At 40.2% G+C, this 24,848-nt stretch overlaps 1 protein-coding gene across 1 annotated transcript in view; it reads right to left on the bottom strand.

Annotated features, from left to right (window-relative positions):
• LOC127449422 (contactin-4-like) overlaps positions 1-23,714 on the bottom strand; it is a 261,042-nt gene extending 237,328 nt beyond the window's left edge. Inside the window, exon 1 of the mRNA XM_051712833.1 lies at positions 23,578-23,714. The gene's annotated coding sequence lies outside the window, so the exon portion shown is untranslated. The remainder of the gene's footprint in view (positions 1-23,577) is intronic.
• Between the last annotated feature and the right edge of the window lie 1,134 nt (positions 23,715-24,848).

The raw sequence follows: 24,848 nt of genomic DNA, 5'->3' as shown, positions 1-24,848 counted from the left end.
ATGTTCAGATAATGCAAAAAGCTCCATTCATTAGTGTAATATAACTTGGTTATACATAAAATATATACATTCTATTATTATAAAACAATAGTGCATCGATATATCAAAATGACAGTTGTGATGAAATCACATCAATATTAAATTGTGTCAACATATTTATAATGCACAGTCTATTTTATAAACAGCTACTGTCATCATTCACCAAATTTAGCTAACAGCTATTGATAAAGCTGGCTAGCTAGCTAACGCCGACATAGGCTATCGTATAAATGCAGTCAATGTATCATGCATAGAAAAGTGATAGTCAGACCTATATCCACACTTTGTTTTAGCCCTGTTCCAGCACTGGAGAGTCAAATATAATATACAGTCTCAAAGTTTGTAGTAAAACAATCATAACTGTGTAATTTTAATTATGCTACCTCATCTGTCAGCATGATGCCGGTGAATCACATTCATTGTTTTGGTCGATGCTCGCTTGCTTGCATCCCTATGGAGTGTGTGCACGAGCACGAACAACAGGTAGCTGGCTGCAGTTCACTTAACGGCCACAGGTGTCATTAATAACAAGGGTTTCTGAATCTTACATACTGCACCTTTAACTTTTTCCAAACTTCACAGTATAAAGACAGAAATTCACTAAAATAGCTCCAATTCAAGTAACATTTAACATTTCCCAAAGTCTAACTGGAATGTTGACTGATTAAAAGGACTAGTATTCATTGCAATGTGCATTAAACCCTCATTTAATATTAATCAGTGGGCATGCTGTCTTTTCACTTTAGATTTGGAATGCACATGATTCGCGCTGCGTTGAACTCCATATATAATCGAAAGGAAAGCTGTGTGTGCGTGTATATATATATATATATATATATATATATATATATATATATATATATATATATATATATATATATATACACACACACCCTGCCTTCCTTTTGATTATTTATTTAACATTAGTATTGCCATAGGCTTATATTTCACATTGAACATAAGCTTTTATAGTAGTATTTGATCTGGAAACCACCTATATGTAAGTGGCGGTACTGTTCTTTTTTAGAAGATAAACAGTAAACCCTTCATTTTTAGTTAAATAGAAGATAATAATACTTATGCATCTTTTTGCAACAATTACAGAATCATGGTTTATCTTATAAAAGATTTTAACTTCAGAGTATAACTGTACACCTGGCAGACGAAAACTGAGCGATAAGTAACAAAGCCTAGGTTCCTGCACATATCTAGGGATCATGATATGATAGATACTTGGGGATGGTCTCTTTTGTTTTCAGCCAACCACTTAGCAACCATTTATTAATGTCCTAGCAACCACCTAGCAACACCCAAGTAACCACCCAAAACAACCTGACATTGCATAAATATAAACAAGTATCATAAAAATGATTAAACAATGCATAATTATTCATTTATTAATTGTTGTAGATAATCCAAAGGTATTGTGACCAAATACAAGATGTAAGATTGTTTTTTACCAAAGTATTTAACTAATTTTTGACCCAAACATAATGGTACACTTAAATACAATATGGTTGGTTGAAAGCACTTTATATACTCTTTTAAAGGATGTAAATGAATACATTAATTTGACATCACAACTGGAAAGAAAATGTCACAAATATAAATCGAAAGAATGCCAAATTCATTAAAGCAAGATGATATAAAGCACAAAAGTCATGTTTCCAACTGTACTGCAAGATTTATAAAGAGTAGCTGGGAATGTGAAATTGCTGTTAGTGTGCCTTTAGCTTTACTACCAAATAAGATCTCACATCGACAGCTGACAAATGCCCAAGGCTGTGAGTTCTGGTGCACTAGACACTTTTTGCCATAGCAGTATCTCTGGCTGACAACAATAAATCCACTACTAATACGTTGCAAGTCCATAGAAACTGTGCTTAGCAGCAGAGATGTGCAGAAAGCACATAGTGAAGATACTGAACGCTTATTCGGCTTAATGCAATGAGGTCATCGAATTAAACCTTGCCCTTTTAGTGAGGTCACAATACAGTACCGAGATCAATATGAGGTTAAATGAAGGCTAGAATCAATTACGTTTTTTTTAAGCTGGTTCCTTGAAAACATAAGGCAAGAAAACACAAAGCCCAGTTAACATTGCTATCACAAATTCTTGCTGAATTAAAATGCTTAAACATCACAGTAATGCCCTAGAATGATGATACTTCCAATTGCAATCACCTTGTTATGTTCCTGAAAATATCAGCATGCAATCTTTCCCCTGATACTTTTCTTTATTTAAATTCTCTAACACTTAATAATTGGCAGTACTTGATATCTCATTTAATATGACAACATTTTACCACTTTAGTAAATATGCTTCATCTGATTCATATCTGATACACAGTTACAAATGACTGTTTACAGTGCTTTTGACAAATAACTTTATTCCAATATGAAAGAAAGAAAGAAGATTGAATAAGTAATATTTAATATTTATTCAATTACTATTATCATTTATAAATAGACTTCAAAATAACAAAAAAAAAAAAAAAAACAATGCTTTTAACAGTATGTTATATTTTTTACTTTTTATAGAAAGTAACATATTAGGGGCCGTTCACACAGGACACATTTTTCATAAAGAATAACCATGTAAAATACTTAATTACTTTCTTTAGTAGTAAGAAGATATTGTAACATGTTGCTATCAAGTAATGTTCCCCAACACTGTCTGTGTGTGTCTTCATGTGAATATTGTAAATAACTTATAATCACACTATATCACTTTCACAATAAATCAAATATAATCAAATTTCACAATATATTGCATTACATTATTGCCGTGTTTGCCTGTTTATTGCCTCGCAGCACTCAAATGGTTTTAATAATTTTCTAATACCTTATACCCAAGCCCAGCTGTGGTCATAGCAATGCAACCATGGCTTCCTTATTCTACTCTGCTCAATATGCAGCTTGCTACAGCATAAAGGCTTTTGCGATTGTCTTATAATACAGCCAAAGCCAAATTACAACCCCAGCCTGGAGCAATAATTGCATCAAGAGCATAACACCACTGCCATGACTTCACCATAATTGCAGGAACAATACAAATTATTGTGCCTCTCAATGTATCTAACACTGTGCCAGTGATGAGACGGATTAGCCAATGACATGAAGGGGTCTTGATGAAGCCAGCTTTGTTTCTGGGAGATGTGTGCCAGCCAGACTGCCCAAACCAATACAGACCAGCTCTGTAATTTGTACAGCATTTTTCAGTTTCTGTGGCCCAGACAGTGTACATGTAATGCAGTGATTCAGCCGAGAAGATTCTCAATGAGGCAGATAGCCTAGCTTTGTTGGTTTAATTCTTGTGTTTCTAATGTTGTCTTATTGTGTTTAATTACTGGAGTAGTTCACACAAAAATATGTTTTTTGTTTCTCTCATATTTGCGCCCATGTCTTTTTTGTTTTCTTTCTTCTGTGAAACAGAAAATGAGATATTAGGCTGAATGTCTGAGCTTCTTTTTTCCATACAATAAAAATGATTTGTGATGTACTTTATACTGCCAAGCTCCAAAAAGAACAAAAAAAGCACCATAAATGTAGTCCAAAATGACATATGTGCAGTAATCCAATCTTTCTGAAGCATATGATAGATTAATTTGTGGTCATTTAACAACATTTGTGGTCATGGTGGACCATGATGAGTCACACGACATGCAAGAACCAATGGTGTTTGGACTCAAGGATATCAAATCTAGAACAAAACAAACGAAGCCTAAATTTTTTAATTGAGCACAAGCGTAAATGTGTCAGGAAAGGTTATCTGTGAATAACGATGTAAATTTACAGCTGTTCCTCACTTGTTGTATAGCTATGTGAAGATTTGAAATATAGTGAATATACTGTATAATACTTTTATGGTACTTTTTTGTATTTGGTGGAGTTTGGCAGTAGAAATCTTCAGCTGCTTTTGTTGTATGGAAAACGTCCTGGTTACTTTCGTAACCTCCGTTCCCTGATGGAGGGAATGAGACATTGTGTCGATGTAGTGACACTAGGGGTCACTCTTGGGAGACCAAAACACTTCTGCTTTTTGAAAAAAGGCCAATGGGAATTGGCGAGTGGAATTTGCATGCCACTCCCCCGGACATACGGGTATAAAAGGAGCTGGTATGCAACCACTCATACAGGTTTTGTGCTGTAGAGTTGAGACAAGGTCCCGGCCATTTCAGCGGGTAGTTCAGTGTTGTGGCAAAAGGGACACAACGTCTTGTTCCTTCCATCAGGGAACGGAGGTTACAAAAGTAACAAGGATGTTCCCTATCTGTCACTCACTCAACATTGTGTCGATGTAGTGACACTAGGGGTCCCTATACAAAACAGCACAACTAGCTGAACTGTGTTACGTGGACTGGCGATGCGAGACGGGCAAACCGCTGTGTGCCTCGTAGCCAGTGCACCAGGCCGTCACATAACCTCCCCCAACACTCTTATGAGCGTCGAACGGTCCTTCAGGAAGCTGACTGCCCAAAAAATAGGGAAAGGCTAGCCCAGCCATGGCCTTTTTACCTCTTTTTTCTCCCCAAAAGAGTGGAATTTGTTAACCGACTGGGGGCCATAAATGTCACTCCCAAGGGGAAGACACCGTGGAGACCACACCCCGCCCAGATCAAAAAAAAAGTGGGGGGGGGGGGGTATTTTGAGTGGAAATACATCACATGGTCTTATCGAATCTTGTCGGAAGTATGTCATGTGGAGAAGTCCCATGGTAGGTCCTACCCGAGGGGGGAGGGGTTTCTACAAACATGGTGATCGAGGCAGAGGGGCCTCTGCCCAAGGAAGATGCAGTTTACCGACAGGGAAAGAATTTAGCGGAAGATATCACATGGGATCACCTACGGGGAACCAGCATATGTGGAGCACCTACCTCAGTACAGGGCCTAATTAGTACAGTTTCTCCGCAAACTCATCTGGCACAGGGCTAAGGAGGAAAGTCATCCAGGGATCACATCTTGTGAACACGACTGGAAGTCAAAAGCGCACGTCTTCACATCATGGGAGGGGAAAGGAACTATGCGCAAGTGGTACACCCGGCCAGCTGTCCCGGAACTTACCTGCTCGTACCTGACAACATATGGGACGAAACCGGCTCAACCCGGAGATTATAGAACCTTGCAAAGGTGTTGGTTGTTGCCCAGCCCACTGCTCTGCAGATGTCTGCCAAAGAGGCGCCACTGGTCAGGGCCCAGGAGGCCGCTACACTCCTAGTAGAGTGGGCTCGTAGCCCCACGGGGGGTGGCACGTCCTGAGTGTGATATGCCATCACGATGGCGTCAACGACACAGTGGGCGATCCTCTGTTTAGAGACAGCGCATCCTTTCCGCTGTCCACCAAAGCAGACAAAGAGCTGCTTGGAGCTTCTAAAGCTCTGCATGCAATCCAAATAGATGCATAAAGCACGCACCGGACACAGCAACGCCAAGGCTGGGTCTGCCTCCTCCTGGGGCAGCGCTTGCAGGTTCACCACCTGATCCCTAAAAGGGGTCGTGAGAACCTTGGGCACATAGCCCGGTCAGGGTCTCAGGATCACGTAAGAGTAACCCGGACCAAACTCCAGGCACGATTCGCTGACAGAGAACGCCTGCAGGTCCCCAACCCTTTCGATAGAAGTGAGCACAGTCAGGAGGGCAGTTTTCAAAGAGAGTGCCTTAAGCTCAACTGACTCCAGGGGCTCAAAGGGAGCTCCCCGTAGACCCCAAAGGACTACAGAGAGGTCCCATGAGGGGATGAGGTGCGGTCTGGAGGGATTCAACCTCCTAGCGCCTCTCAGGAACCTGATGATCAAGTTGTGCTTCCCCAAATACTTGCCATCCACTGCATCGTGATGTACCAAAATGGTTGCTACATACACCTTCAGGGTGGAGGGGGACAGCAGCCCCTCCAGACTCTCCTGCAGGAAGGAAAGCTCCGATCAGACTGCACATCTCTGGGGGTCTTTGCGTCGGGAAGAACACCATTTAGCGAACAGATGCCACTTCAAGGGATACAGGCGCCTCGTAGAGGGAGCCCCGGCCTGAGTGATTGTGTCTACCACTGTGGGTGGTAGGCCAATTAGGTCTTCCATGTCCCGTCCAAGGGCCAGACATGGAGATTCCAGAGGTCTGGTCGCAGGTGCCAGATGGTGCCCTGTCCCTGAGAAAGAAGGTCCTTCCTCAGGGGAATTTGCCGGGGGGGAGGTGGGAACCATGTCTGGGTGGGCCAGTAGGGTGCTACTAGGACAACCTGCTCCATGTCCTCCCTGACCTTGCACTCACTGGGGGAAATGCATATTTGCGTAATCCCGGGGGCCAGCTGGGTGCCATCGCGCCTAGGGGTGCCTCAGTCAGGGCGTACTAAAGCGGGCAGTGGGAGGACTCTCAGGAAGCAAACAGGTCTACCTGTGCTTGACCGAATCGACTCCAAATCAACTGGACCACCTGGGGGTGGAGTCTCCACTCTCTCCTGAGCTTAACCTGCCGTGACAGCGTGTCCACTCTGGTGTTGAGGTCGCCCGGGATGTGAGTGGCTCGTAGCGACTTGAGGCACTGGTGACTCCAGAGGAGGAGACGGCAGGCGAGTTGTGACATGCAACAGGAGCGTAGACCGCCTTGACAGTTGATGTATGCTACCATCGCCATGTTGTCCGTCTGGACCAACACGTGCTTGCCCTGGATCAAAGGCCTGAACCTCCACAGGGCGGGCAGTACTGCCAACAGTTGATGTGCCAACGCAGCTGTGGGCCAGTCCAGGAGCCGGCGGCTGTGTGCCTGTTGCATACGGCAACCCAGCCCGTCTTGGAGGCAACCGTCGTAACCACGACGCACTTGGAGACCTTCTCTAGGGGAACACCTGCCCGTAGAAATGCAAGGTCGGTCCAAGGGTTGAAGAGGTGGCGACAGATCGGCGTGATGACCACGCAATGTGTCCCGTGGTACCATGCCCATCTCGGGACTCAAGTCTGAAGCCAGTGCTGAAGTGGTCTCATATGCATCAACCTGAGCAGTGTGGCCACTGCTGAGGATGCCATATGCCCCAGGAGCCTCTGAAAAAGTTTCAGTGGAACCACTGTCTTCTGTCTGAACGCCTTCAGACAGTTCAGCACTGACTGTGCATGCTCGTTCGTGAGGCGCGCCATCACCGAGACTGAGTCCAACTCCAAGCCGAGAAAAGAGATGCTCTGAACCGGGGAGAGCTTGCTCATTTCCCAGTTGACCCGAAGCCCCAGTCGGCTGAGGTGCGTGAGCACCAGGTCCCTGTGCACACACAATACATCCCGAGAGTGCACTAGGATTAGCCAGTCATCGAGATAATTGAGGATGCGGATACCCACTTCCCTTAGCGGGGCACGGGCTTCCTCTGCAACCTTCGTGAAGACGCGAGGGGACAAGGACAAGCCAAAGGGGAGGACCTTGTACTGGTACGCCTGGCCCTCGAAAGCAAACCGCAGGAAGGGTCTGTGCTGAGGTAAGACCGATATGTGGAAGTACGCATCCTTCAGGTCTACCGCCGCGAACCAATCTAGATGCCTGAACGGGAGTCTGTGCAAGGCCCGGTTCAGTACTCAAAGTTCCAAGATTGGCCGCAACCCACCGCCTTTCTTCGGTACGATGAAGTAGGGACTGTAAAACCCCTTTTTTCATCTCGGCCGGAGGGACAGGCTCTATCGCACCCTTCCGTAGAAGGGTAGCGATCTCCGCACGCAAGGTAGCGGCATTCTCGCCCTTCACCAAGGTGCCTGGCGAACTGAATCGCATAGCAGAGTCGGACAGTCTGGGTCAGCCATCGCGACTGGAAACTCCGGGTGAGGGGGACCAAGGGGGATAATCACGTCGGACGTACCGGCGGGTGGGGCCTCGCGGAGGGGTGGAGCCTGAGGAGCCACGTCGAGGGGGCTCGAACCCTGTGGCCGTGCTGAGTCCAAAGACATCGAAGCACTTACCTACCTCCTGACGCCACCATAAGATTGGTCGAGGAGCGAGGTCGGTCGCCGAGCGCAGTTCCTGCATCAGTCCCGGGTCAGAACTAACTTCGTGCAGCTCTTTTAGCGCCTTGGCTTGGTGTACCTGCAGGAGAGCCATGGAGTGCAGGGCAGAGGTGGCTTGTCCAGTGGCACCGTTGGCCTTAGCTGCCAGAGACGACATAAACCTACAGGCCCTGGATGGGAGCTTCAGGCACCCGCACCAGGTGGTGGCACTCTGCGGGCACAAGTGCACCGCGAGCGCCTTATCCACCTGGGGGCTCACCGAATACCCCTTGGCCGCCCCACCATCAAGGGTAGTGAGAGCGGGGGAGCTGAAAGATCGGGACCGGGTAGTAAAAGGTGCCCCCCATGATCTTGTCAGCTCCTCATGCACTTCCGTGAAGAAAGGAACTGGGGCGGGGTGCGGCCGTGAGCGGCGCTCTGGACCCAGGAACCAATCATCGAGCTGCGAGGGTTCAGGGGAGAGTGTAGGGTCCCACTCTAGCCCGACGCTCGCAGCTGCCCGGGAAAGCATGTCCGTCATATCCGCGTCGGCCTGAGACTGGGCGACCACACCCAAAGGGGAAAGCCTAGCCGAAGCCTCCGTGTCAGAATGGATGAGCCCGCTCTCCGATGCTGCGCTCGATAGCTCATTGTCTTCCCAGGCCCCGAATAAGAGGTCAAACTCGCCCTGAGATGAGCCGGCGCTCTCATCCGAGGTCCGTGGGGGGTTAGCCAGCGGAGGTGGTCCCATTGGAGTCCCCAAATCACTCCCAGTGCTAACCGACGTGGCCTCATACCCATAGGTAGAAGGACAGAGGCGGGGAGCCGCTGGGGTGGCTTGCTTTCTTACGAAGGCAAGCCGCAACCACAACGTTGCCATGATCATGTTCTCGCAATGAGGACAAGACCCATCCACGAATGAAGTCTCCATGTGTGCAGCGCCCAGACACGCAAGACAGCGATCGTGGCCATCAGAAGCGGAGAGATAACGACCGCAACCAGGAATAACACACAAACGGGAAGGCATCTTTAAAAAGAAGTTCTGTGTGTGCTGCTCTTTTAGAATTGAAAATATACTCTTTTTTTAGAGTATACTCTTTTTGATGTTCTGCCGAAGTGCCCAGGGGCGTTCTCTGCACTCCACGAGTGCAGAGGGGGAGAAGCCGCTGAAATGCGCTGTAAATCCAGCAGATGATGTGAATGAAATCGGTGGATGAATTCAGCTCAATGAATAGAACCGCTCAGCTCTGAAGAGAAAATCTGAATGAGTGGTTGCATACCAGCTCCTTTTATACCCGTATGTCCGGAGGAGTGGCATGCAAATTCCACTCGCCAATTCCCATTGGCCTTTTTTCAAAAAGCAGAGGTGTTTGGGGCTCCCAAGAGTGACCCCTAGTGTCACTACATCTACACAACGTCGAGTGAGTGACAGATAGGGAACAGAAGCTCAGACATTATGCCTAAGATCACAAATTAAAATGTTTTGAAAATCAAATCAATGATGTTATTAATGATGGTTTGATGTTATTGACGTGTCGCCAGATCAATTATTTAATTTTATTTGATTTGATTTGAGAGGGAACAACGACTTAAATTTTTGTCTTTTAATCATGCAGAGTCATTGTATGCTTTCAGAAGACTTGGAATGTGATGCACAATTAACATGGACTACTTTATGACACTTTTGGAAGCGTTTTTATGCTTTAAAGTGAGTCAATATTAACTGAAATTGTTTGTAAATCAGTGATTGTAGACTTTAAAATACTGTATATTCTTTTGTGTTTTGCAAAAGAAAAAAGTCATATGGGTTTGAAATGAAATGAGGTTGAATAAATGATGACAACATTTTCATTTTTGTGTGAACTATTCCTTTAAAGTAACATTGAATGAACTGGATATAACTAAAACACCATCTGTATTAATGCATGCTGTAGACTACTGTAACATTTAAAGAGGTACTCACTTATGCTCATCTTGAAAAGGGCACTTGATGGTTTTGATATACATACTCGCTTTACTACAGCGAATGTACAGTGGCCTACATTCAGACAAGTATCAGTCCATCATTTCCGCCCTTGGAGACAATGCATTTTTTAAATGTCATTTTTGCACCGCTTGTCTAAATTGTAGGTATTAGAAAACACACGCTCTGGTTCCCACATATGAGAAAGAAAGTCTCAGTAGCATTCAATCAGCCTGTCAAATTAAGATCAACCTCTGATGCAACCTCTGATCACAGTCCGACTACAATTCACATCAAGGCGACTTTTCTGAACACATAAAATGAGACGACAGCCAATCCAACATGGAAATATAATTCCGGTTTTAGGGAGAGAATCGGTCTGCTACTTTTCGAACCTGAGCTACTGGGAGATGATTATTTTGTGAATTGCCTCAGGCCTTCAGGATATATTTTTGAGAGCTAAAACTTATGTTCTGGGAGTAAAAGCCTCCACATTTATGTCACTGGTAATATGTGAAGGCATGGATTTCGCTTGGGAGCAACAATTTGTCAATGACATTTAGAAAATTGGAGTAATCTCTCAAACCTTAGAAGTCGTGTGAGGACACACAATGGCAGGGGAATAGCATAACCAAAGAATACAGTGAGTTCTATATAATTTACAGTAGTAGCATCTGAAAAAAGGAATAACAATGTATTTCAGCCTTCTTTTCCATTTTTATTGGTGTGAAAATGTATCATTGAACTGCTTAAGGCAAAAATCTGAAATCAACATGGAAAATGTTCACAACACCCGTGTTGGTCACCAGACTGTATCATGCAAATAGACTCCTGGGGCAGTGTACTTGTAGACTGAGACAGACCATATAGCTTTCTGACCTCTTGAAATGTCTAAAATTATACATAACACCTTCAGGAGTGGTATAATGAAATTTCACTGGAATATTCCAGTGAAAATGAGCAATGAAGGGCTTTCTAATGAAGTGGATTTAATCATCATATCTTAGAAAAGAAATGGATTTTAAGTCCACATAACAGCTCTATCAGTTCTAGCGCTTAGAAAAACAGACTCTTCCTATGACTAATCAGTGCCATTCCATTACAATAATACAAATACTTTTCATATGACAAACAATTAAGAGAGGCGGCAAATGATGGGCCACAATGTATGGCTGAACGATTTGGACAAAAAAATCTAATTGTGATGAAATAGAAAAGATGAGTGATTTTGATTTGAACTGTAAGTGGTTCCTTTTAACCAAACACAAACCATGTTTTGGTTATTCACACTTGAGTCTTCTTAAAAAGAACCAAACTAATTAAATAAATAAATATTGAAACATAGAGAAAACCAAAACAAAGAAAAAAACAAACAAACAAGAAAAAACATCACAATCATATTGCATCTGTCTGCTGTGTACATTTTTTGTCCAATTTGTGAAAGGGTCAGCTCACTTTTCATTATTACTTTTTTGAAACCAAGCCAACTTGAATATTATATTATTGTAATAATAATTTTAATAATAAAAATATAGAAATATATTATTATTGTATAATAAGAATTATTATTATTATATAGTAATATATTTCTTTAATCATTTCAAATTTGCTTGTGCAGTCTGGTTAAACCCTCAGGCCTTTATTTTGGCGGAAGCTTTTATTTTGGCAGAGTTTTGGTTGTTTGTAGTTGAGTTGACAACAGAATTTTAATGCAGTGATTTGCTCTCATCTCCCGTTCTGTCTACAATACCTGGTGTCATGGTGATGTTTTAGTAAACGTAAATTGTAGCAGCCAAACCTAGACGTATGTGAAATTACACAAATATGCAATAAAAGTAAATCTGGGGTGCTTTAAATATAATGTGCTCAGCGCACATTGGCACACTGAACTGACCTCCGAGCACATGACAATGTCACTTGGGGCACCAGATAGATAAAATTTGAGTGTATCGAGTACAGAGCTGCTCTGAAACCTCTGAAAACACACGAGTAATACACTGACACCGTTAACATATATTTAAGAAAGCACTACACACTACAGACAAAAGAGCTGTGCACATAAGCGCATCACAGCGGGCAGCACGTTCAGACTGTTTATTTATTTAACTCAATCACAGCCATCACGGTTTGATAATCGCACTTGTCTAATCGTTCAGCCCTACCATAATGTGTTTCATACTCACTATCTCAAACCCATAAACCACTAATGTACAAACTATGTCACAATGCATTGTCTCCACATAATTGTAGGCAATAACACATTTCTGTTTTAAGATTATTTATAGTACTGTGCAAACGTTTTAGGCAGTTATATATACAGTATATATATATATATATATATATATATATATATATATATATATATATATATATATATATATATATATTATTCTAATATTTCATCAATATACTAATATTTATGTATTCTTTTCATAAAGCATCTCATACTTTTAAAGTATCGCCATTGCATATTTGTGACTGGTTTGCTAACTTTCAAGACAGGATTACATCATGACTGTTCTCAAAGGCATACTTACTCCAGTTTACCACTCTTATCATCTAACCAAACTTTAAACACACTCAAAATATTCCTCAAGGGCAAAGGCTTCTAGCTTGTTTATCAATGTATAAAGTCGCAGAATGTTTTTTGCACCATCTCCCCAGAAGATTGTCAAAGAATTCTCATAAGTACTTGAAAACACACCCATGTGGTTTGGATGGCACTTTGCTGACTAAGCAATTTCCCCAACATGCCCATTATTAACGCACATCATATAAGTCAACTCTATCTGACACATTGAGTTTACTATAGTGGGAAGAACTATCAGAGAGCAAATTAAAGCAAAATAATGAAACCGGTATCACAGCTCTAATAGTACCAATAACTGTCTTATCATGTTATGCTGCTCTAATGAAACACACAATTAGTCAGATTCCCAAAGGTAAGAGCATGTTGCACCATGATTGCATAAGAAATAACAGACAATACGTCTGTGACACGTTTAGAAATGGCAGATATGAGTTACAGTTCAGTGAATCTGAACTAATTCTAAGGCACAGATTATTAGAGACAGATGTGCTGGTTATTAAACCATGCTCCAATTTTTCACCTTCCCTTTCAGTGAAAAAAAAAAAAAAACCCTTACTGATGTGCATAAATAAATAATGATGCACTAACTACTGCACTAACAAAAAAGTAACGAAAGTACTTTTTTTGCACACATAACATTGTAATACCATGGTATTATTTGAAGTATCTGGGAGAACCATGTTAACACCATGGTAATCAATCAGTACCATGGTATAATCAGAATCAGAATCAGCTTTATTAACAAGTATGCTTACACATACAAGGAATTTGTTTTGGTGACAGGAGCTTCCATTGTACAACAATACAAAACAAGACATAGATTATAATAAAAAAATAAAAAAGTAAAACTAATTATACACATATGTACAGACACACACATACATACATACACACATACACATGGGTAGTGCAAATCTAATACAATCTGTTATGTACAATGCAAATGTTTTTTTTTTGTTTTTGTTTTTTTTCAGAGGAATGAAATGGCAGAAGAGGTTGGATGTGTTGCATAAATATAAGAAAGACTAAACTGTGTATTGCACATAGTTATTGCTCAATGGGGCAATTTAACTGTTCATGAGATGGATAGCCTGAGGGAAAAAAACTGTTCCTGTGCCTGACGGTTCTGGTGCTCAGAGCTCTGAAGCGTTGGCCAGAAGGCAACAGTTCAAAAAGGTAGTGGGCAGGGTGAGTGGGGTCCAGAGTGATTTTTCCAGCCTTTTTCCTCACTTTGGAAGTGTATAGTTCTTGAAGGGGGGGCAGGGGGCAACCAAGAATCCTCTCAGCAGTCCGAACTGTCCTTTGTAGTCTTCTGATGTCTTATTTCGTAGCTGAACCAAACCAGACAGTTATTGAAGTGCAGAGGACAGACTCAATGACTGCTGAGTAAAACTGTATCAGCAGCACCTGTGGCAGGTTGAATTGCCTCAGCTGGCGAAGGAAGTACAACCTCTGCTGGGTCTTTTCACAATGGAGTCAATGTGGGTCTCCCACTTCTGGTCCTGTGAGATGGTAGTGCCCAGGAACCTGAATGACTCCACTGTTGCCACAGTGCTGTTTAGAATGGTGAGGGGGGTCAGTGTTGGCGTGTTGGGGTGTCCACAATCATCTCCACCGTTTTGAGCATGTTTAGCTCAAGGTTGTTTTGACTGCACCAGACAGCCAGCTGTTCAACCTCCCTTCTGTATGCAGACTCATCGTCATCTCGGATGAGGCCAATGACAGTGGTGTCATCTGCAAACTTCAGGAGCTTGACAGAGGGGTCCTTGGTGATGCAGTCATTGGTGTAGAGGAAGAAGAGTAGTGGGGAGAGCACACATCCCTGGACAGCTCTGAACAGCTGGATGCCTGGCAGATGTAACGCACTGTCCGGAATGGCTTCACTCAGCCAGGTTTCTGTGAAGCACAAGGCAGCAGAGGTTGAAAAGTCCTTGTTTGTGCAGGTGAGGAGATGTAGTTCTTCTGTTTTGTTAGTAAAAGAGCAAGATTCGCTAAGTGAAGCGCTGTTCGAAATCCGTGCAGACGGAGTGTCTCTTGAACAGCAGAGCTGCGCCTCCAACTAAAATGTCTAGCAAAACGTCTGAATATTCGAAAACCAGGAAAAGTTTGTCTGGTACATGCTGTCGAATGTTCAGCAGTTCGTCTCTATTAAAACTGACTGGAAAAAGATTACTAAACACAGGACAAACAAACAAAAACAACAAAAGAACTGAGGAGCTCCACAACGAGGCAGCCATCCGTGGCGTCATCATGATGATGTTTTGATATGACCATCTGACACCATCTCTGTTCTGCGGTACAGTCACTATATTTGTTTGTAAGTGTGATGAGATCAAACAGTGTAAAATGTAGTAAACATGTTCTGTTCAGAAAAATAAATTAATTAAAAATTTTCAAAGGATGTAAATCCAAAGTGGAAAAATAATTTGAATGTGCCTGTAACTCAATAAAATCTTCTGAAATAAAAGTAGCTCACAAGTCCATTCATATAGGTGGATAATAAGCATAATAAAAAGGCACAATGGCAGTGTTATTAAAATGAATTATAGTGCTGTTTATGGCCAGTCTAGTCACAATCATGTATGAGGATCATTAGACAAAGCTGGGGAGCTTGAAATACAACTCTGAGACATTAAGTGGTAGGAACAACAGCAGAATGAAAGAAAACAGCTGCTTTAATGGGAACTTTTCTATGCACACTGAATACTAGGTGTATCCTCACCCAGTATTTTACATATTTGCCCAAACATTTGCCTTACGCACACTAACAAAATTAGCCACAAATATTTGATTGTTACACTCAACAGTCATTCATTTTTTGAGAAGCTTAGAACTGTAAAAATATTAAAATAACAAAGAAAAATCTACTATTTTTAACCTTACATTTTCACCTGTCTTCAAAAATCACTCAGTTTCCACCAGAACACTCTTTTTTGGGTCTCTTTTAACTTTATCTGATCCCAGTAACAATACAGCTTTGCCTTCCTCAATTATGGTCCTGAACCCTTTAAAAAGTGTTTCCACAAAAAATGCAATTGAGTGAAAAAGACCTCTACCCTATTTTATGGTGCTATCAGCTCCTAAGAACTTCAGGCCAATATGGAATAAAACATGACACGTTATACACAAAAACACAGCCCATGGTCTGTTCACTGACCACCTAATGGCATATTGCACACAAAACTGGAAAGCACTTTTTAGATCTGGCAAGCTCTGATCTAATTATCTGGCTTTATGCAACTCCCGTGAGTAAGAACTCTTAGGTTTTTTATTAGTCCGCCTGGAACAAACAGTACCGCTGCTCCCTGTTCGCATATTATGCAGTCTTCATTGTGCAACAACTCCCTAGGGGGACACCAAAAACTCCACTGGCTGCCCTTACGTTATTCAAGGAACACAGGCTATCGCCTCAAGCTCGCACTTTCACCTCACGCAACTTTCGCACCACGCTTCACAACTTACATTCCACCAACCCCCCAAATGTTTTCTGTGAAAGATGTTTTACAAAGTAACTTAAAAGAAAAGTAGTTAGTAGGGATGCACCGATATAAAAATTTTAGGCCGATACCAATTTGAACAAAAATCTATAGGCCGATACCGATATTTTGCCACACATGTTATTTTGTCATCTGATAACTGTTTTAATTAGTAATTATGCTTTAAAACAATACAAAGAGGAACAAAGAGCTTTTTAACTGTTCTAACCATATTTTCTATTGAACATGGATTGGAACTGTTGAACACATGACAGGCCAAAATTATAAAGAGAGCCAACAATGAAAGATAAATAGAAGATAAACATATTTGAAAAGATACAAAAAATAACAAAATATGATAACATGATGATTGATAAGAAAAAAATGTGTACTTTAAAAACATTTCTGCACTTCAGTTTTTGTAGTTAAAAAAAAAAACATAACTCACATTTTACACATACTGTATGTACTGTATATGATAAAACATTACAAATTCATCCTATGCATATGTTGGGCAATTTGATGGAAATGTCAACCACATCATGTAATAAAAAGTTTTAACTAAAAGAAACAAACCCCCTTTTAAAATTTTGTATTATATTGGTATAATAGATTAGAGGTGGGAAAAAATATTGACATGTTAAAGTATCATGATATTTTTCCTCTTGATACTGTATTGATATTTGCATGCCAAATATTGATATTATTATTTACATTTTTCCACATTTATATTGTAGTGATGGGAAAAAAAATTATCTTTGCCAAATCGATATAGTAATTCAACAACAGTCCCTTAGAAGGTGCAGTTATCATATACACATAATCACCCTTCCTTACTAAAATGTATCACGATTTTACAGTAGTAACATTAACTGAGGTATTTTGGCAAAAATGTTAGTATCATATAAAATAGGCTAACCTTTTAAGTCAAATCAAATATACTGTTCTTTTGTGTATTGAAACTGTGTTGTAATAAATAACGTTTTTATAGTATTTAGGCTATTATTGTATTAATAAATACTATAATTTATTTTTAGAAAGACTAGCTACATTGGCCTAACCATAGAAATAGGGAGCCAATAATGGTCTTATATGCTTATGGCTTTGCATTGTACATAGATGTTAGGAAATAAACTGCACACTTGCAAACTGGCACTTTTACAGTATATTAATTTAACAATGCATTTGATGATTTTAAATTCTCTTAAGTCCAATGAAGACGAATGAGAAACATTGAGAGAAATATCGCAATATATTGTAGTTTTGAATCGCAATACACCAAAAATAAAGAATCCCAATAATATCGTATCGTGACCTATATATCGATAATATATCATCGTTACCTTGTAAATAATGCCATCCAGAACTCTAGAGGATGCTGCTTGCTCACAAAGCGCTGACAAAGAGTTGAATGCAGACTGTATTTTGAAACATAGCCTTTTAAGGTTTAGTAATCTCGCAAGTCCATATTCAATCCTAATTCCTTCAATCATGCAGCATTAAAGGATATTATACCAATGTCTCAGAAGTCAAAGTCTGCTGGTTTTAAAGCATTTTGGAGAGTTTCCCTCATCATGTAGCCAATAGCTAAGTGCCACTTTCACAAATGTCACATCCATTTATGACGTTTTTTTTTTTCTTAAGGGTTCTTAAGGGTGCTTTCACACTTAGTTCGATTGAGTTCATTTCCTCCCCCTGCCCCCACTGGTCTCTGTTCACATCATATTATTGAGTCCAAACCACATTCCGATTGCTCCATTAACGTGAGTACAAGCAGCAGCTGTTTACCTCTATAACTAGGTAACAACTCAAGAAGACATCAGCTTCACTGAGTTATTAAAGTATTTATCTCATTGGATTTACCACCAAAACTTTACATGCTCAGAACAACACTTGTGGTTGTCTGACACAGATGCATTGAATGTGCAATGGTGTGATGAATATTAGCGCTTGTATGCCGCGAGCCTGCAAATGCGTTGCAATAGATGTGAAGCATGTAAGCTGCTCTCTGAAGGGGATTTATTTGGACACAAGCATGTATGAGAAATGCATTATACCATCTGCGATCGGGAGCCTGCAAAGACGCAAATTATTCGTCACAAGCGGTTCACATTCCGCGTTTTGATACGATAATGTTTATATCAGCAATGAATCATACTGGAGTTCACATGAACTATACCACAGACCACCTTTTCAAGTGGACTCGGTGAGGTTCCCGGGTGGGCACCCAAGTTTTGAAAACAGCGCTTACATCATCCAAACTAACCGTACTTTGACGTCATTCGAACCTTGGTGCGTACCAAAAGTGATAGTGTGAAAGCACACTTCAGTGCCAACCCTTCCACATATTATGGATATTATTGTTTCTGGATTGTGCATTTAAATTCATAGAGTTTTTACAAAGTGTGGCACTAATTAATTATAAATAAACCATCTGTTTTTCATATCGGCGTTTTCATGCTTATAACTGGTATGTCGGCGGTCTTAATTTGGTCAATATGGATACATTACTGCATCCCTAGTTATTAGTAATGTGATTACTTTTTCAGTAATACACTATTATTTTGTTCCATAAAGGTATATATTGTTGTATCTATCTCAGAATAACCGAAACAAACTGTGATTGGTAAAATTTGCATGTCAGTCAGAAAGCTTTTCATATTTAAGTGGGTGCAATACAAACCAGACCATTTGCCGTTTAGACAAAGGTCTGGCTATGAGATACAATGAGAGAGCTTACCGAATGCAGACCTTTCTTTCCCAGTCACATTTATGTGTTAAAATCCTTTGGCCTTTTAGCTAACAATGCTAGGCACTGGGAACACTATTAATAAACCACTGGTCCCACTGCTTCGTGAGCATAATGGTGTGTACTGCATTCAATACACCCTTTTTTACACACCCTCGGGAGGTGGCTGAGATGTAATAATTCCCAGCACCAGAGGGATTGTTTTTCCTAATTGACAGCCATCTCAGATCCATTTGTCTACTGTTGTCAGTATACATGGCTTTGATCTGTGATGTCAGCTGGATCAATTTCAATGCCTGGCAAATATGCAAATAATTCCGTGGCAGAGACGTGTCAAAGGCATTCAGCATATGCTTGCGCATAGACACTGGCTGTCTCTCGATAAAAAGAAAGAATGGGGGTGGAGGAAAAATAAGCAACCGACTTTGAGAATCCACAACGTCTGGATAGGGTGGGGAAAAGAAATCTTAATATGACACAAGAGGCTTACAAGTCTCTGCATGCGCCCAGGCAAAAGAAGTATCATGGGTCCACAGTGCTCTTCTGTGCATAACAATGTTTTGAAAAATCGCACGGCACTGTTTAATAACAGACTGCAGCACAAAAGGAGAGTATCTTACTGGAGGCGCGAGGGGGGTGACAGAGAGCATTTGTCTTTATTTGCCGGGTTTCGCCCTGGTTTACTGTGCAGTCACCGAGAGATGAGAGCCCTAAGATAAGACGCTAACAGACTTCACAGGAGGACTCTGTCCAAAATGTTTTTGTTTTTTTTGCCCGGTCTGAGCGCGCCCAGCTTGGTCTATTGCACATGTAAATGAGCTCGAATTCCCAGTGATGGCTTTGTTGCCTGTTCACTTGGGCCTCCCACAGCATTTGCTCTATGTAAACGTACAGTTGTACTCACTTAGGATACTGTGACAACAGCGAGGTCCTGAGGGACTCTACACATATCCCTGAAGGAGGCTACATGGTATAAAGCTCAAAACAAAGATGATGAACAGTCAAAAACACAAGAAACAAGGCAAAAAATAACTTAAAGGTGATGTGTGTAATTTTGTCAATGTTAAAATACTTCATAATCCAGCTTAATATGCAGAGTCAACTTTAAGTAAGCCATTGTTAGGTTGATTCCTGTGAAAAGTGTAAACACTGAGGTGCTTTGCTCTGTTTGTTTGAGAATCCTAAGCAGTCCCACATAGCAACAATGGTTCAACCAATGAAAATAGCTTGGGGCTATTTGTTGACCAATGGAAGACAGGGGGAGTGTTCAGGAAAACTGTTTAACAACGGTCATTACTTTTGCAATTTGGTTTGGTGAAACTTGTGGCATGGAAAGATTCAGCTTTAAATAATGACACTGTTTATGCATAGTTACATGATATACTTTGGGGAAGTTGACATGTTCTGTGATGTGACATGCTATACTCTAAAACAATTATAAATAGCATTTTGCTCATTATTTAGAATAGATTATGCATGCAGTTTTATGACCTCTTATTAATTAAGAAACTACATTAAATATTTGTACTTTTAAATTAATTTGCCACATCGCAGGACCATTTCAAATGAGTAAGTTAGGTTAAAAATGGCAAAATACATAAAAGAAATGGTGACCAATTAGATCATCATATATACTTCTCCTTAAACATTCATATCAATTTATCCTAAAATCTTGATGTTGTTAAAAAAATCCAAATCCAAATCCGAAAAAAAAAAAAAAAATGCATGGACACATTTTGCATCAACTATATGGCATCTATGTTCATTTTACCAGCCTGACCTCATGACATTTATGTGAACATTGCAACGTTTTTGCAAAACTGAAATTATGTGCTTCATTACACATTTGGCTGCAGTTTCCCAGTGAAATGTCCAGTGGGGGCGCCAAAACCGAGTGAAATGAGGTTGTAATCAGGTTAAGATGAATTTTAGATGGAGGTATTAATGAGTAAAATGTATGTCCCTAAAATAAAACTTTTCCCTAAACCTAACCAATAGTGTCCTAAAAGATAAATAAAGGGTTTAACATAACAGGCATCCTTACCCTTAACCAACACCTAAACCTCACCGATAGTGTTTAAATGCCAATTCAAAATGAGAAGCACCTTTTCTGAAGCAACCATATCATTTTGTGTCACTTTTGTGCATCTTTGGCTGGACTCAAACCACAATCGACAAGTCCAATGTCCAACACTCTACCAGATGAGCTACCAAGCAAGTTATTCATATTGGAATATGTAGGTGGGTCTGTAATAAAAGTGTTAAAGTGTATAATTTTTCTAATCATGCGTTAAAGTAAAAGTGTTTTGATATAATAACATAGCGGGGAGTGAGAAATAGAGCGAAAAATAAATGTTTATAAAATCATAATCAATTGTACTGATTTGTGTGACATTGAATAAATGTTGTAGCGCCTCTAGAGTTCATTTCATCAGGAAACTGCAGCAAAATGTAGAAAGTGGCAAGTTAAAGTCAGTTTTCAAAAATGCACATAGAGTAACGTTCATTCTATGAGACCAGGATGTGTTTTACATGCTCCCTAAAAGCTTTTAATTATAAGTAGTACTAAAAAAGTTTTCACAAGAATCATGAGACCTATCACAACAGCTGCTAACACAGTTAAGCAGAAAGTCACAATCATTGTCACCATTGTTTTTCTTATGAGGCTTCTTCACCTTCTTCCACCTTGCTCATGAACATGAACTGTACAATGCAAACAAACTATAAAATATTCAAAAATTGCTTCAGCACTGACAGAACACAAATGAACAGCACATATCAAGGGAGTTTAATGGATCTGCATCCCCATACAACTAATTTCAGTAACTTTTCCTAGAAAGAAGGAAGAATGTATACATTATATAGGAGTGCCCTTTCCTGACACATTTTCTCTAGACTATCGGCAGCAAACTATCAGATGAAATTTTTATGACATGCTTCTAAATGCAACCACCCTAGAATCTTTTTAATGCCACTTGCTCTACATCACTTCTGACAGGTTGGTACGCTGCAGCAGGCTTACCATTAAAAGCACTCTATCTCGGTGTCTCTCTCTCTATTACTTAACTCTTGATGTAGGACTGAACTATCTGTGACCACGTTCTACAACACAAGGCCACCCACAACAACTTCAGCCCTCTCCACCTAATGCCAAAACATAATTATCCAAAGCAAATAGTTTACCATGCAACATCACATTCTCCTACCAGCAGTATTTTGGCATGTGGAGTCAAATGTTACCTTGACTTGTTATAACACAAATCCTGTTGCATGAAATCACACTAAATTTGTCTCCAATGAATTGAGATCTAAAACAAACCAGTTTGCTTGAAAAGAAAAGCCAGAAAGCATACCCTGTGAGTGACAGATAATTGTACAACATATCCTGCATTGATATAGCCTGACCAGTGATTAACATTAAATATGATCCACATAAAACCTCATCTGCTTAGCCCCAATATGAGATGAGATCATACCCAACACAGGGAGCTGTAGTCTGTGATGCTGAGCGACAGATGCTAGATAAGTCTATCCACATACTGTACAAATGAGGTCCATGCACAGTTCAGTGTTATTTATATCACTGATCTTTGCCTACAGAACTCCAACAACGAATAAAAGTGATCCATAAATTATGAAAAATTATTAGATAATAAACAGAGGAACCAATTTTGCAAAGTTATGGCTTAATTTAAACATTTGACGCAGCAAAATCCTTCAAGGGAAATAAATAAATAAATTCTGAGTGGTTTATGGAGTTAGTGGACAGCAATAATCAGTAAATCCTTCCGGATTAAGTGATAGAGGGACAGTGAGAGCGGATTATTAAACATCTGCGAAGGCTCCATGTCTCCAACATGACGCTCTCTAACCGAATCAAACTCAGGGCATATCAGATCATTAACCCCAACGCAACATGTCTCTAAGCATCGGTAATGCACACCCATCCTGACGTTAATGCGCTCTATATACACAACCCATCACCAGCTGTTTCAGTAAGCAAGATCAATTCAAGTAAGGTTTGAGAAGTCAACAGTGATGATGAGGTTGCCTCTCAAAACGAGAATCTGTTTGTCACTTTCACTTAGATTAAAGTAAACGGGTTTTGTTTCAAAGTCTGCATTGATAAGGTCTGACTTAACATGTAATATACATTACATATGATCTATATAAAACCAGCTTGGCCACCAGACGAGATGAGATTGAATTAGCCAACATATTAAGAATGTAATTTTATTATGTTATACGATGGATAACCTCCAGAATGATTAGCCAGTGCTACTAATAGTCCTGCAAATAGTACTATCCCGAAATCATGCCAATATATGACTTATATACAGTAAAAAAAAAAAAGGCACATACTTTTACATTTATGCAACATATATTTCAAAATACTTTTTCCCCCCAAATACTAGTGGAATTTAAATCATAAATCATAATTATCATATTTACACTATGTAATTACTACTACTACTGCTACTACTACTACTACTACTGCTACTAGCCTACTGCTATTGTTATTAGAATAAGAATAATAACAGCCTAAAAATAATACAGTGATCATTGGTAAATTGCTTATCTATCAAAAGCATAGAAATGTGTCACGACAGACACATCAAAGTGAGGATTTGTCCCTTCTCGAAGTAAAGGACTAAAGAAATGTTGTAGCTGTCAGAAATTGAAACATGCATTGGCATATTTTTGCCTCCGTTAGCACAAGTCCAGCAAAGCACTACAACCCCGAGTTCAGTCTATAATAGGTCTCTAAGTAGGGAGCGATACACAGCTGATAACTAAAGACGCACTTACTTTGATACATCGAGTCGCTTTCCGTTCCTCGGAGTGATGCAGACTCACTGAGCCGAGCATCCGATCGCGACCGAACCCTCCCGGTTGTCTGTAAAACGGAACGGGATCTCCAAAACTGACACTTTATGGCAAAAATACGTGCGCGCCACCGTTAAGCTGGAGATCTCCACAAGCGGTCCCCGCTGATTATTGCATTAAACCAGCACGAGCCTCGCGTTGCTCCGATTGTGGCACGGGGTGGGCACCTCCCACACACACTGTGCTAGAGGGCTCCCAAAGAGTCAGAAATCACATCGTCTTTGTGTCATGAAGGACCGTGGATTTTACATGATGGATATGTGGGCACCGCTGATATGGCAGAAACGTAAACTTACAGTAGAATATGAGCTAAATAATTTATTATTCATTTTGTTTTTTGAGAAGGCAAGATACATTAGTGTGGAAAAGAAAATTCAGCAAATTATCATTTTGTGAATGACTCTAAAACACTGGTTCTTTACTGGCTTTGCTTTAGGAACCAGAAATACATACAATACAATAGCAGTACAATAGTGTGCAACAAAATGTCATTAAAAACAAACATTGTAGCCTAATTGGTGAAATGTGTTGTCCCAACAATCTCCAAAATGATTACCATGACATTATGACTGAAGTTCAACAATACTGGTGTCTAAATGTCTTTTGAATTGAAATGGTTTTTGATCCTTTCTGCAAAGTATAATTACACGTTTCAGAAAGCAAAGGTCAACAGAAACCAAGTAAGCTGTACTGCGAGTAGGGTTGCCAACTGTCCCCTATTACGGGATGTCCCATGTTTTTGCATGCTCAGTGGGGACAGTGTTGAGTAAGTCACAAAAATATTTGAATCTACTACAAATTACAATTGTAATCCGATTACTTTGCTGATTACTTAATGGGGAGTGTAATTTAATTACTTTAAATTATTTTTTTATTTGTTTTATTTTACATTACAATTTTTATTTTTTTCTGCTCAACGAATTCAAAATAATGTATATATGTTTTACTCCTTGTTTCTTTTTATTGTCCCTTTAGCTGACACAGAAACATAAACAGATGTGCACATGAACATAGTTCATCTTTTAAATGTATTCTACATAAAATATATTATTTTAGAAATGAGTGACCCAAGTAATGTACTTGAAAGTACTTAACTGAAAATCAGTCAATTTTATTTGAATACAAGAATTTAAATTTAAATGTGTTACACTACATTTTTCCTAAAAAAGGTTTGATTGTAGTAACTAATTAAT

This window comes from Myxocyprinus asiaticus, chromosome 12 (genome assembly GCF_019703515.2).
Source record: "Myxocyprinus asiaticus isolate MX2 ecotype Aquarium Trade chromosome 12, UBuf_Myxa_2, whole genome shotgun sequence".
Lineage (NCBI taxonomy): Eukaryota > Metazoa > Chordata > Actinopteri > Cypriniformes > Catostomidae > Myxocyprinus > Myxocyprinus asiaticus.
The sequence above is the reverse complement of the archived record's forward strand: the minus strand, read 5'-3'. Positions and strand labels throughout refer to the sequence as shown.